A 16,004-nucleotide genomic window follows, 5' to 3' on the forward strand; every position below is an offset into this window, starting at 1 on the left:
AGGATGCAATTTATTGTGATATGAGATTCATATATAAACAAATATGGCTATGTAGCAAATCCCATAGATATCAATATAAGGTAATGTGAAAAACACTTGAAAGGTGGAGATTTGACCTCAATGTGAAACCTACAAGATAAGACGATTTTTAAAAACTGGTTTTAACCATATGGCCAAATCTAATTTCATAACCATATGAAGAAAGTGATTCATTTGTTGCAACATGTTGTGAAATTGTATTTGACTATACATCTAAATATTATTTTATAGTGGAATGAAAGTGGTCTCATGGTTTTCAAGATGTATAGGATTAGATTTGATCATATGGTCGAACAAAACAAGAATGGGGGATTCTTGGATGCTAGCATTGATAACAAAATGAAAGATTTGACCATATGGCCAATTTTTATTTTGTAGTGGAATGGAAAAAGTGGCTAATTTGTACCAAAATGATATGATATTTATATATGAACATATAGATAGGAAGTTATAAAAATTTGAAATGGAAGAAATGGTTTATGGAGACAAAGTGGTTTGTATGTTGCACGACAAGTTTTGACCACATGGCGAAACTTCCTATAAATATAGTAGGTAATCAAGGAGTTCCAAGTAGAACATGGTATTCCTTTTTGGAGGTAATATAGAATATGTTTTTCTTAGAACGTTTTGCTATACAACCAAATCTAGCATACCCAAAATTTGTATGATCAAACCCACCATAGATTTAGTCTTACATTTTCACGATCAATCTCCAAAAAAGTGGTTTGTTTGTTGCAAGACAAGATTTGACCACATGATAGAAACTAGCCTTTCCTTGTGGAAGCAAGTAAGCGTTGATAATATAAGAAAGCATTTGACCAAATTGCAAAATGTCATTCTTGTAGTAAAATGAACAAAGTGGTTAATTTGTTGCAAGATATTGTGATACTACAAGAGTCCTTATTTTGGCCAAGAAATAGCTTAAGCCATGGCAAAATCTCACAGTATATTGGGAAAAATAACATAAATTACATCTTATGTTATAAGAAAAGATTTGACCTCATGGCCAAATCTCCGATTGTATTGAATTAAATAATAAAAAGTACTTATATTATAAGAAAATTTTTGACCATATGGTCTAGTCTATAGATTGATGAAAGATCATGATATGTGTTGTTAGAAGATCTAATTACATCCTATGGCAAAATCATATTGAGTATTTGTAAGTATTGTATAGCCATATGATTATTGCAAAATTATAAATAATGTAACCATAAAATCTGATGGTAATGCTTTTACTATGAAAATACATTATAATGGAAAGTTCTATATAGTAAAGTATAATCTAATGTATAAGAACTTGATAAAATGCTCTAATATTACTGAAGGATACAAGAAATATAAGGCTAGATTTAGCCTTGAGGCGAAACCTTAAGGTATATAGCATCACTTAATAGAAAGAAAGGTTAGTATTTTGAAAGCATTCATTGATAAAAGCATTGTACAAACCATTTATTCCATATTCACATCTAAGAGAGTTTTTTCAACATTACACAAATCATATATTTCATATTCACAGCAAAAAGAGTATTTTCAATAGTGCAAGAAATCATGTTTTTCATATTCATAGTAAAGAAGCTATCATTTGTAAGGTAGTGGACAGCAAAAAAGACCGGCGCTCTAGGAGATCAATCAAGTAATCGAGAAGAAGAAGAAGACATTGAATTCTTAAGACTGAATGCCTAATCTCATTGCTACAAAAATGAAGATTACATTTAATTTTTATACATGATTCTTATTTAGAAAATTCTTTTGGTATTTGATCTTAATATTATTCAATACTAATCATACAAAAGAGTAGTAGTGTGATTTGTAGTAATTATATGGATTTAAATTATCAAAATCAATGTAGTTTAACTCAAAATCAGAAATGAAGTAGGGAAGAGTTGAAAACCTGTTGTAATTCGTAGAAGTCAGTAATGTGTGCCAACATAACAAAAATCACCCGTGAAGTAGAGCAGACACGCTGTGGAGTGGCGATCATTCACTACTCTATTGAATTGCTGAAGCCTTAGAGCAAGATTTCTTATTTGAAGATGCATATAGTTTTGGTCATAATACCCTGATTCGAACTAGAATTTGCATTGCACAATCTGTTTCAGTTTGAGAAAATGAAACAGTGGAGAGCAATCAAAGAAGAGCTGGGGGGATAGAACTGCCAAAGATTAGGGCCGCAACACGTGCAGTAAGAGAGGGGCGACATGAGTAGAGATTAAAACACAGAGGATTAGAGATGCAAAACCTGCAACTGTAAAAACGCAATAGAGAAAATACTCATGTTAGAGAGTTGCATGGAAGAGAGAGGGAGGGGAAGAGAGAAACTCATTTTAAAAAACATCATGATTAGTTGTAAAGACCGACCTTATGAAAGGGATCATTTAATGTATCACGCTATTCAAATAACCATAACTTGTTACGAAATACGAGTAGATTTAGATCTTATTTTTGTATCTATTTTTTAATTTTATTAAAGATTTCGAGTTGCAATTTTTTCAAAAATCACATAATGGCTATACTACCACCGAGGGCACCACCCCTGAACCCCCGCTGCTGGGGGCGCTACCCCTAGACCCCCACAAGCGGGCGCTGCCCCCCCCCCCCCCAAACCCCCATCAGGGATGCTAGCCCCAACCCCCTACTAGGGGTGTTGCCCTGCCCGCAGACCCCCACCAAGGGGTGCTACCCCTCGAGCCCCCCATTGGAAGCATTGCCCCCGAATTCCTACAAGGGGTGCTATCCCCGAACCCTGACTGGGGGCATTGCTCCCAAACCTCCACTGAGGAGGATGTTGCTCTCAAACTCTCAATAAGGGCGTTTCTCCTAGACCCGCTCCTTCCCCCTTGCCCCTCCTTAAGAACCCACCATTGGGATATTGCCCCTATTTCCATAGCTAGAGATTTTGCCTACATACTCTCTATCCTACCCTGCTAGAGATTCTACTCTCGAACTATCACTAAGGTGGCTTCAAAATCCTCAATGATATTACACATTACATATTAGATACATTAAATATACATAATCTTACAAAATATGATTTAGTATATTTAAATTATATTTATTAATTATTACTAAATTAATTTTATATATATATATTTCTAAAATATATTTTGATACTATATTTCATAATATGCACATAGTACGATATACTAATATAACATGATTTAGACTAAAACAGTATAACTTAAAAATAAAATGTAATATGATACATTTTTACTATTATCAATAAGTAGGTAGTATAAGATTTATAAATATTTAACCATGATAAAAATTATCTTTCCTTCTCAAATAGCTTCTAATTGATGCTAAGATTTCCTCAATCTTTATAACTTTGTGTCATAGGGAATGAAATCTTCTATTCTTTAGAGGTCATTGTGATTTTAAAATTTAAGCACGAGGTCAAAGTTTCTCATAAAATATATTTATCCTTGTTGTCATGTGGAATACATGAAATAAAGATTTTGATCATTTGATCAAATAGTTTCAAATAGAGATCACAAAGATTATTTATCTTTGTTGACATACAATAAAGGCTTTGACCATTTGGTTAAATCTTGTTCTATGGACATCACAAACAATTATTATCCTTGCTATCATCTAGGTTACATACAATACATGTTTTGACCATATGGCTAAATCTTTTCTTGTGAATCCACATCACAAAGAATTTTAATCCTAAGTATATAGAGGTTTTGACCATCTGGCTAAATCTTTTTTCATAAAGATCACAATGAACTTTTATCCATGTTGTATGTATTTTGCTTGAGGCTTTGACCATCTGGCTAACTATTTTTCTATGGAAACCACAATGAACTTTTATCCTTTTTGTCATGTGAAATACATACAACAAAGGTTTCAATCATTTGACTATGTTTTCTTCTATGGGGATCACAAATAATTTTTATATTTTCTATGGTATGGAATACATACAATAGTTTTTTGACCAGGTGACTAAATCTTTTCCTATACACATTATAAATAATGTTAATCAATGTTCTTGTGTTGAATAGATATAGTACAAGTTTTGAACATCTGCTATATCTTTTCCCAATGAGAACACATAAGGAAGTTTTTGCTTACTCAAAGAGTAGCTAATAAAATAAAGTAAAATCAAGGGTAACTAAAAATAATAGAAGCAGCTTTTCTTATTTACTTTAGGGCATAGTTCATGAGAAAGTTTTTTTTTGGCCATATGGTTAAATCTATCCCCTTTTTGTATGATGTTTCCATTAATACTTTCTATTATGGAAGTTGGACTCATTCTATCTAATGTTTACGTGCTTTTTTCGTTTCAATGAAATTTGATACTTCATTGTATTTAGCAATTTCATTACTATTTTCTTCTTTTTGAGAGGTGACAATATACAAATGATAAAATCTCCATTTTCTCACTTGTACAGGTATCATGAATAATAAATTTTATTTTGAAGAAACTGTGAATTTGCTAGTTGATCATGAGATTGTTGCACTTGGGAGAGTGCATTTAATACATCCAAATGAGACATGCCATGGAGAAACGCTTGAAGATGGATATATTTTAGTGGCTATTGATAAATGTTTAAATGTAGTAGCATATTTGCCATTCCCAACAATTGACACAATGAAGGTTCATGAAGTTGTAGGTGGTTTTACAAAATGGGGAAAGAAAGATGTGGTGGTTGTTTCAAACTCAATAACAATTCGTGACGAAGGAGATGATTACGACTCAAAACATGTCCTACCTTCTAAGGATATTGATGTGCTTAGCATTCGTGAAAGTTGGAGAGAATGTAGAGTGATGCTATGGGCAAAAGGCAACACTCTGTGTGTTGGGACAGGGGTAATATTATTGGCTTTTCCATATGATGTGATAAACCTTGAATTGCTAGGAGAGGATGTTGGTGTGGTGGTAGATAAATCCCTTGATCAAACCATAGGAACATACATAGATGACAACCTCCACTGTGTCACTTTGGAAAGATGGCCTATTAAACAAGTCACCTTTGAAGATGGAACATCGCTGCTAGAACAACAATCATACATGCAATTTATCTCTACAAATTCTTATGCCAAAAATATGGAAGATCCCAATGAAGATTATGTTTCTACAAAAAAAATCAATTTTTTTTAGAAGAGATCATATTGTATGGTCAATAGAAAGCCTCGAATTATTTCCCCTAAAGGTGCAAACTTGAGAACTTTGATGGACTCCATTTCACAGGTTTCCATGATTTATTGTTGCCAAGAAAAATGTTGTCAGTTTGTTGATAGAGAAGCAATGCAACAATTACGTAAATACTTTTGGGGATTGCAATTTGAAGACCGCACAAACTATGTTTATGGCAAGTTTGAATCATCATGCAGGATTGCTTACTTGGGAACAAGGAAGTACAACTTCATCTTCAATGGACAAGTGGTATGTGGAAGGGCATGGTATGAGATTCATGGAATCCCAAAGACATCTTTTTATAGGTACAAAACACAATTTGAGCATGGCGTGAGGAGGGCAATGCATGGAAACAAGGGGGTAATAAGAGCAGCTTGGGATCACACAGGGATGGGAAGAGCTATCCTTAGAGACTTTGTTAAGAAGAATGCAAAGAAAATGCCACACAAGAGTAGAACAATGCAAGATGGATCAAGGGAGACACAATTGGTCATCCCAAATGTTTAAAAGCAGGTAGATATATGGGCAGAAGTGTCAGAGAGAGAACCAGGGAGAGAGAAAGAGGAGAGAGAAGATTGCAGAAGAGAGAGAAAGACTGCAGGAAGAGAGAGAATAAGAGTGACGAGGAGAGAGAAATACTAGATTTAGAGAGAAAAGACAAGAAAGAAGGGGAAGCCATAGAAGCTGTGAGCAAGAAGGGAGAGAAAGTTTGTAATTGTATTAATGTGTCAAAAAGATGTGAAAAATTACATCTCTCCTTTTATACCAATGTCAGTGTGACATGGCATAATATCAATATTATTAACACTTATCTGTTATTCCCATTTTCTTACAATCCATCCCTTCCCAAAAGTTTTTGTCCTCAAAAACAAACCTAGAAACAACTAGAGAGGAGATGGATAGAACAGAGTACTACTCTGTTTTACAGCTTTACAAATGGAAAATCAATGAAGAATGACCATTACAAGAGCTGAATTTGAAGAACGGAAGTAAGGCCTAACTATATACATGATTTGAAATACTTCAGAAGCAAATGGAGCCATAAAGTCTTCAACAAATAGTCCCAGAACAAAGTAGACAGTTTGCTGAATAAACAGTCCCTGCAGGACCAAATCTGCCATAACTTTTGATAGAAGTGTCCAAATGAGATGTACCATATATCAAAACGAAGCTCTTGGAGAGTACTTTAAGACCATATAGATAGCTTAATTCTGAAAATTAGGTACGATAAAAACTGTTCTAAAACAGTGTGTTGTCCTGAACCAATCTGCGTCATTACTAGCTCCATAAGCAATAGGCTTCAGCCACACCAATGTCTCCCTCAAGTATGGATACTCATCCAATATAGAATCAGGTCTCCAAGAAGCCTCTTTAGATGGTAAACCTCTCCATTTGATCAAATATTCCACAATAGAACGTGATCGAAGCTTCTTTTCATGCTGACCTATGACAGCCTCTGGGATGTACTGAACAAGACCATCTTCGTCAATAGGTGGCAGCTCATCAACTATATCCACTGAATCACCATAATAGGACTTGAGCTGACTAACATGGAAGACGTTATGAATCTTTGTAGAAGAGGGAAGCTCTAGTTTGTATGCCAAATCTCCAATCCGCTTAAGGATCCTGTAAGGGCCATAAAACCTGTGGGCAAGCTTATTACTAGATCCATCTTTTAACGTAGAGTACTTGGATTTGGGCACTTTTAAAAAAACCGGCTCTCCTTCTTGGAACTCTAAAGGCCTCCTCTTCTCATCAGCATACATCTTCATTTGATCTTGAGCCTTCCTTAGATTCATCTTGCATTGTTGATGAAGGGTTTGCATTCTTTCCAACTCTTCCTTCCCATGAGGATTGATCTTTTCATTAAAGATGACTGTGGGTAAGGGCACCTTGTAACCATACAAAGCCTCAAAGGGTGAAACTCCTATGCTCGCATGAGTGGAATTGTTGTAAGCAAACTCAGCCAGGTGTAACCAAGAATCCCATGAGGTTTGGACATCATAGCAAAAATGGTGAAGATAAGTCTCCAACCATTTATTAACTCTCTATGTCTGTCCATCAGGTTGAGGATGATAAGCCGTAGATGGAGCCAACTTAGTGCCCATAGATGTAAATACTGCTTGCCAGAAGTTACTCATAAACTTTGAGTCCCTATCATGGACAATCACCTGCGGTAATCCATGTAGTCTAAAAATATGCTCCATAAACTGGTTGGCCACTTGAGAAGCAGTAAACTGAATTTTTGTTGGGATAAAATGAGCTGCTTTGGTGAGTCTGTCAACCACCACATAAATACTATTCCACCCCTTCTTAGTAGTAGGTAAGCCAGTGATAAAGTCCATAGTAATATGAGTCCATTTACCCGTAGGAATAGGCAATGGCTGTAACAAACCTCCTGGCTTATGGGTGCTATCTTTATTTTGCTAACAAGGCATACACTTTATAACGAAGTCCTTGACATCTTTCCACAGTCCTTTCCAATAAAAGCTTTTGCTGATCCAATCATAAGTCTTGAAAACTCCCAAGTGTCCAGCTAAAGGCGAAGAATGTAACTCCTCCATAATTTTCCTCTTGAAAGAAGAAGTAGAGAGAATAACAATCTTGCCTTTCCACCAAATAAGACCATTTTTAAGCTAGTAATGCGAGTTTTCTTCCATAAGACCTTGCTGTAATTTCTGAAAGATTTGGCTGAATTCCTCATCTAAAAAATAGGCCTCCTGTAGTTCTTCAATCCAATCATTATGTAGTTCTGTCATGGCTCACACTTTGCAGGCCCACATACGCAAAAGAGAATCAGCCACTATGTTATCTTTGCCCCTTGTATGAGTGATGTCAAAGTCATAATTCTGTAATGTAGCTACCCATCGTTGTTGCTTTGGAGTGAGATTTGACTGAGTAAGGAAATACTTGAGTACCTGATGATCACTATGTACTCTGAATCGGCTGCCATATAAGTAATGGTGCCATTTCTTGATTGCATGCAAGATAGCCAACATTTCCTGGTCATAAACATTCATGGCCATCTCCTTATCTGTAAGCTTACGGCTCTCAAATGCAATTACTCCATGCTCCTGAAGCAAAATAGCCCCAATGCCATGGCCACTACCATCACACTGTATAGTAAACTCTTTGGAGAAATCTGGGCATACTAAGATAGGAGCAAAACTAAGTAGTTCCTTTAACTGGTTGAAGCTGCTATCTGCAAGAGCATCCCAAAAGAAAGCCTCCTTCTTCAACCTGTCAGTCAAAGGAGCTGCAATTGCCGCATAATGCTTTATAAATCGGCGATAGAATGAAGATAGACCAAGAAATCCTCTAAGAGAGGTAGTAGTAGTAGGCATTGGCCAATCTCTTATACATTGCACCTTCTTGGGATCAGCCTGTATTCATTTTTCACTGACTATATGTCCCAAGTATTCCACTTCAATCTGCATGAAAGAGCACTTCTTCTCCTTAGCAAAAAGCCTATGATGTCTCAACACATCAAAAACCTTCCTCATATGTGCCAAGTGATCCTGTAAAGTCTTGCTATAGATCAAAATGTCATCAAAGAACACCAAGACAAACTGAAAGAGGAAAGGTTGCAAGATCTTATTCATCAGGCTTTGAAAGGTAGCTGGAGCGTTTGTAAGCCCAAATGGCATCACCGAGAAATGATAGAGCCTACGATCAGTCCTAAAAGCAGTCTTGACTTCATCACCCTCACGCATGCGAATCTGATGATACCCTGATCTCAAATCAATCTTTGTGAAAAATCGAGCCCCCTAAGATCATCAAGCAAATCATCAATCCTGGGTATAGGATACCTGTTCTTCACTATTATCTTATTGAGATCCCTGGAGTCAATGCACATTCTGAAAGAACCATCTTTCTTTTTTACTAACAGTACTGGAGATGCATAAGGTGAAGAACTTGGTTCAATGAATCCCATTTCAAGAAGCTCTTTGATTTGCTTGGCTACTTCCTCTCGTTCACATTTTGATAATCTGTAAGGTGGCTTATTGATTGTCTTTGAGTTGGGCTCCAAATCAATGGGGTGATCCACCGCTCTCTTAAGAGGCAATGAAGTAGGTACTTCAAACAAATTTCTATACTCCTCAAGAAGAGCTGTCAAGGTTGGATGGTTTGCTGAATTCTTGGGCTGATCCTATGTTTCCTTGTTCAAATGCAAAACAAATATTTGTGAGCGCTTCTTATACTCTCTCTTGAGTTATTGAATGGTGATAAGCTGAAAATCAGATCTACTAGGAATTCCCTGTAAATGGATAAGCTGTCCATTGGAGATAAACTCCATATATAGCTGTGAGAAATCCATAGTGATCTTGCCTAATATCATCAACCAATCACAACCAAGTAAAATATCTATGGGGCCCCATTTCCAAAGTGATCAGGTTTACTTTGACTTCAAAATTTTCAGCCAATTGCAAAGAAACTTGTGGGAAAATCTGTGTGTTGATTTCTTCTTCACCATTAGCCACTTGTACTCTAATGGGCTGCTGTAAGTCTGTGGAAACACAATTTAACTTGTCCATGATGGACTTATTGACAAAACTGTGAGTACTGCCACTGTCTATCAGGATGAACACTGGGTTTCCACATATGCTTCCCTTCATACGAAGTGTATTAGGGCTCTTAGATCCTGTCCAAGCATCCATAGAGATAGAACAATTAGTGGCAGCAAGCGACTCATCACAAGATCCACCAGGGTCAAACGGAAGATCTCCACCTGGATCAAAAGGAAAAGAATCGGCTGGATCATAAAAGTACTCCTGTCCAGCGTCATCCTCAAAATCTTCATTTTTAGCATTGATTGCCACTGCATTAGCTTCATCTATGTCATCTTCAAAGTCCTCAAAAACTAGCATACTCTGAAGCTTTGGCTTGACATTTTTGTATACACACTTTGAAGCATGATTAGGAGTATACTTTTCTCCACATTTGAAGCATAAGCCCTTGTCCTTCCTTTCCTTGTAAAGATCCATGGGAATAGATTTGGGATTTGTATTAGCTGAAGTGGACTTAGGCTTGTTGTCACCCTGCTTAAATTCAACCTTTGGACGGTTTGCTATCCTGAAATTACTTTGAGACCTAGAAGCATTGAATGGAGGATAAGTTGGTACTCGTAAGCTCCCACTAGGCATATGATTGCTGCCATAAATGTTACCAACTTGTCCCTGCTTTAAAACAGTCCTTGGATGTCCATAACTTGGCTGAAATGAAGACTCTTTCCTATACTTTCTTCCATAGTGCTCCGCAAGCTCAATAGCCTTGAAAAGTGAAGTAGGAGTTTGCGCCATAACATCAGCTCTGACAAAGATGGCTCTAAACCATACATCAACTTGTGAAGCTTGGCCTCATCACTGATGCTTTCCACATACATGGTCAAGTTGAGGAATTGGTTTGTATACTCTCTTACACTTAGGCCCCTTTGTTCCAAACCATACCATCTCCATGCTAGCTTCTCTTTCTAAAGAGGTGAAACAAAGACTTCAGCCACCATAAGTGCCTTGAAAGCTTCCCAATTCTCAATAAGTACATTCTCTTTCTTGATATACCTCCACCAAGTATGGGCGAATCCTTCTAGATGCAAGGAAGCAAAGTGAATCTTCATATCATCAGTTTTAGGGTATATATCAAAGTAAGACTCCATCTTCGAGGTCCATTCCTCTAATTCTGATGGTGAAGATGACTAGCCATTAAATTTGGCTAAAACAATTTTGTCCTTGAATTCTCTTTCATGAAAGGGTTGTTGTCCCAAAATTGGCTGATCAGGATTTCCAAGTACATAACCTCCAAATTGAGACTGAAATCTTCCAACAGGTGGCTGAGAATTACCATGTAATCTTCCTGTTGGCAAAGTACCCCTAGAATTTTGAGTATGCAGTCCAAAAGCTTGAGTATTGGCCCCATTCAGACTGCCCAAATAGTCATCATGCCTTTGTGAAGCTTCTCCTATTTCATACTGACTATTTGGAATGCCTCTTCTTCCAATAATCCCATTTCCATGACCATTTTGGTTAGATGGCTGAAGTGGGACTGAAGGGCCACTGTTTGAACAAGCCTTCTCATTAACTTCCTTTGATGCCATTTGCAATTGTATGAATTTAGAGATTTGTGCCATGATTTGGTCGTTGGATTCTACCAACTTATCAATAGAAGCCTTGGTCTGATCAGTAGATTGAACCATCTGCTCCATTCTTGACAAGATGGCCTCATGTCGTTCCCTATGTCTCTGTTCATGGGCACACAAAGTATCATTGAGTATACTAATTTCTCCTTGTTTTTGAAGCTCTTCAGGGTTCTCTTGAAGTGTGCTATCCATCATGGAATCCCTGATTTGCTGAGCATAATCCTCCTGGACCTTATTTTTGCCTTTATGTCCTGCCATACTAGTGCAGTCTTGCAGTACCCCCTGTCAGTAAAATGGCTATAACTTTGGCTAGGAAACTTTGATTTCAGAACTTTTTTGTGCGAATCAAAGCTAACAATGCCCTCTTCAAGATGTGCTATAGCACGCTATAACAGGTTTAGGATAGAAATTTTTGTAGCTATATTTCAGAGTCTGAACTGTTCAGTCCTGCAACCTGTCTAGACTTGTAAGTGCCTTATTTTGACCCTGTAATGCAAGATAGTAACCCCAAATGGCTACCAAACCCTGCAAAAGGGTATATAGGACCTGTGGGTACCTTGTAGTACCTGCACCTGTGCTTCAGCAATGAATGGTGTACCTATAACCACCTGTAAATACCTTGTAAGTGACATGTAAATTCCCTGTTTTACCCTGTTTTGGTCCTGTAGGTACTTGAGTCCTTGGAAAGTCTTCAATCTTCAATCCTCCACTCGTTGTACCTGTGTGAGGGATAAGACGGCATGACAAGCTCCCTACACGGGCTCCGAATCACCGGGAGGTGGGCAAAGTTCCCCCCGAGTCGGTGGTTGCACCCCTTCGGGATCTTCTATAGTGAGGGAGGGTCACCTCTCTCTTGTCCCATTATCTCCCCCGGCATCCAACTTTTTCCTTGGTGGGAATATCAACATGGCAGAGGCTAGTGTGCTAAGCAATCAGCATAATATGCATTTCAAAAATATTCATTCAGTCTTCCATGAAATGCAATTGAATGAGATTTGGAAAAAAAATTAGGATAGAATAAGGGTCTTACCAATGCAATTCAGTGACTCGCTGATTGCTAGTACTTACCCTTTTACAATATTTCAACTTGGGTGAGAGAAATTCAACAAAACAAATCAAGGTTATGTATCAAGTTGATCAAAGGATACCTATGATGAGTAATGGTTTGAATCAAAATGGAATTCAATGAAATAGGCTAAAATTGAGGAAAATTAACACTAATCTCTGATCTATTGATCAATCCAGTGAATTAATTGATCAATAACCTCCCATCAACAAGTGGAAAAGCCATTAGCAATAGGATTATTGAGAGATTTCAGAGATTAGTAAAAGGGAAATACCTCCATTAAGCTTGAAGAATATGATGGATGTCAGCTTCAACCCCGTTGATGCAAAAGTTCTTCATAATCCATCATAAATCCATCATAAAGCTTGAAATCTCCATAAAATCAGTCCATACAGACTTCAATATGATGAAATCCTTGAAGAATCAATGCTCCAACCTTGCTTGAAAACTTGAACCTCAAAGATTCAAGCTCCTTGATGAAAATCCCCAAAATAATCCTTCCATTTGAGCTCCAATGTCATGCACGGGCTGAAATCTCTTCAATGTCTTCAATCTTGGAGTCTATCCAGCTTGTACTTAGCTTTAGAGAAGCTTTGGGGGTCGGGAAGGTCCAAAATTTTGAGATATTTGAGCTTCCATGTCTGTGGCTATGGCTGCCTTGCTGTGTATTAGGGTTTGAGCAAGAGAATGACTGATCAGAATGCTTCAGAGGCTGAAGATTATTGCCAACAAGTGCTTGATGAAGCCTTCAAGAGCTGAGATCAATGGCTGAAGATCTAGAGCAAGCTGAGCAGGGAGGAGAGAGCAGGGAATTCAGCACAAATTTCGACGCATTTTTTGGGCTGTTCCTGGCTGATAATCAGCAGCACACCTCAACCACGGTACTCCTCCTGAAGCTCGTGCAATAAGGATCCTTTGCCCCATGCTTTGACAGAGAGAAATGTTCAGCAGAGAGAGATATTTGAGGACTTTCTTGACAGCCACCATGAAAGCTTCAGCCAAAAGCTTGAAGGAGAGAGAAGAGAAGCTCTCTTTTGAAAAGTAACTGTAGTGTAGTCTCTAACTAAGCCCAGTTAACCATCCTTTACCCTAGTTACCTCCATTTTTGCATGAAATTTGATTATGTCCAGCCATTTAAGCCTTTACCCGCCATATATGACCTTGGATATCTCCAGATGTTGTCTCTTGCTAACTGTAGGTGTCCTACAGCACTCCACTAGTCATTGTCTTATACCATTTTTGTCTGAAATTGATTTTGAAATAGGAAAATGGGACTGAAAATGGAAGGAAATAATGGATCAAAGACTTAAGCTCTGATACCACTTGTCAGAGAGAGAACCGAGGAGAGAGAAAGAGGAGAGAGAAGATTGCAGAAGAGAGAGAAAGAGTACAAGAAGAGAGAGAATAAGAGTGACGAGGAGAGAGAAAGACAAGAAAGAAGGGGAAGCCATAGAAGCTGTGAGCAAGAAGGAAGAGAAAGTCTGTAATTGTATTAATGTGTCAAAAAGATGTGAAAATTTACATCTTCTCTCCTTTTATACCAATGTCAATGTGACATGGCATAATATCAACATTATTAACACTTATCTGTTATTCCCAGCTTCTTACAAGAAGTAAATACAGCATTGAGTGGTATTGGATGTAAGCACATGTCCTTGTCCACCTTCAATCGTATTTGGAAAACAGAGTTCAAGCATGTAACCTTAGCAAAGACAAGTGAGTTCTCCAAATGTAGTATTTGCTCAGAGATTAAAGAGCAACTTGCAACAACAAAGTGTCTTCAAGAGCGAAATGTGCTTCTAAAGAAGCGCCAATGTCACATGCTACAACAACAAAGTTGTTGGAACATAAACTACAGTTGGCGCTTGGCCTCAGCATTAGATCTAGATAAAAATGTGTGCATCATACATGATAAAATGGACCAGCAAAAGAGAGATATCCCTAGGTTAAGGCTTTGATCAAAAGAGACTGAAATATCTACTCAACTACTAGTTTCTTTAACGTGCATGGTTACACATGGACATGGAGAAGGTAGATATGGATATTTTTCACTCGATCTATGACATCATGATCCTAACTTCACAATTGCCTCATTGTCTTTGTGCTTTAGGAACTTGTAGCAACTACACAGGCATGCAAATGGTGATCTACAAGTAGATGGAATGCCGAGATCAACCTCTCTGCTACTAAATGCCCTCAACTTGAAAAAAGCATTAGACCACCATCAAGGTGTTGCACAAAATAAATCATGCATGGAAGATAATACGTCACATGATGACCATCATCATTTCAAATGGTTGCCAGAGAACTTACTACTTCAACTTGATAAGTGTGGATCAGAAAACAAAAATCATTGTCTCTTTGCATATCTATCATTGCTTGTTGCATGAGGAACATTCAAGATTATCCAACTTGGGTTTCTCATGGTGGGTCATACACATGAAGACATCGATGCAATGTTCATCAAATTTTTAGAGAAGCTAAGGACGAGCATGACCTTCACTTTTCCTCATCTTATGCAACATTTTCAATCATGCCAGATGACAAGTCCTACACCTTTCTTATTGACACATGTGCATGACTTTAAGATATACATTGAGGGATACTTGTGTGATTCAAAAGATACACTTGTTGGTCACTTAAAACCTCTTCAATTTCGATTTTATATGCAAGGAGATGCACCTATCATGCAATATGGAGCCCCGAGAGGAACACCAAGGAAAAGGGAATTCTCTTGCAAGAAAATCTATCTTGTATCATTAACAAGCTTTTTTATCATGTTTCATATGATCACAATGAAGAAAAGAACACCAGGCACAACAAATCTTCATACAGCATCATGTAGATCTCCCACAGATTTGATAGAATCAACCATATTCTTCAATGTCTTCACAAAATCCATCAATAGAACAAAGAAAGCAAAGGAATACACCATCTTTGAATGGAAATACATCACATAGTATTCATCTTCAATATCTTCATAGTATTCTCTCTCAATCTCTCATATACAATCACTCTGTTTCAGTAGAATTGGCTATCTCTGACTCTCTCTCTCTCTCTCCATCAATAATACATCATATCCTCACCACAATCTCTCAAAATCACTCTCAATAATCCTTCTTAGGTCGTGGATACCCCTCCCAAGAGGTATGTCTAATATGAAGAGGCACCAGAGCCACTACAGTGTCCTTTCATAGCTCACTACTGTCACTTCACTCTAGTCTTCACTTGAGTCTTCAGCAGCTACTTCTTCCACTTCTTTCAGCTCTTTTGCACTTGTATTCACCTCTTTCCAAGGCTAGAAAACTTTCCCAAGCTACACTCTCATCCATAGAACACATACAGAAGCATACAGAACAGTCACAGAACAGCTACAGTACAGAACAGAACAGAACAGAACAGAGACAGAAGCTCTACAGAAGACCTACAGAAGGTTACAGAAGGTCATCAAAACCACATAACTCATACTCACACCATTCCAAACTCTCACAAACCATTCAATAAGCTTTCACAATATCTCATTCTTCATCAATCAATACTCCATCCCTCCTTACAGAAGACAATCAGAACAAAACAGACCAAAACAGAACAAAACAGAAGGTATACAGAACCAATAAGAACCT

This window comes from Lygodium microphyllum, chromosome 25 (genome assembly GCF_053477565.2).
Source record: "Lygodium microphyllum isolate KBCC chromosome 25, Lygodium_microphyllum_v1.1.10, whole genome shotgun sequence".
Taxonomy (NCBI): domain Eukaryota; kingdom Viridiplantae; phylum Streptophyta; class Polypodiopsida; order Schizaeales; family Lygodiaceae; genus Lygodium; species Lygodium microphyllum.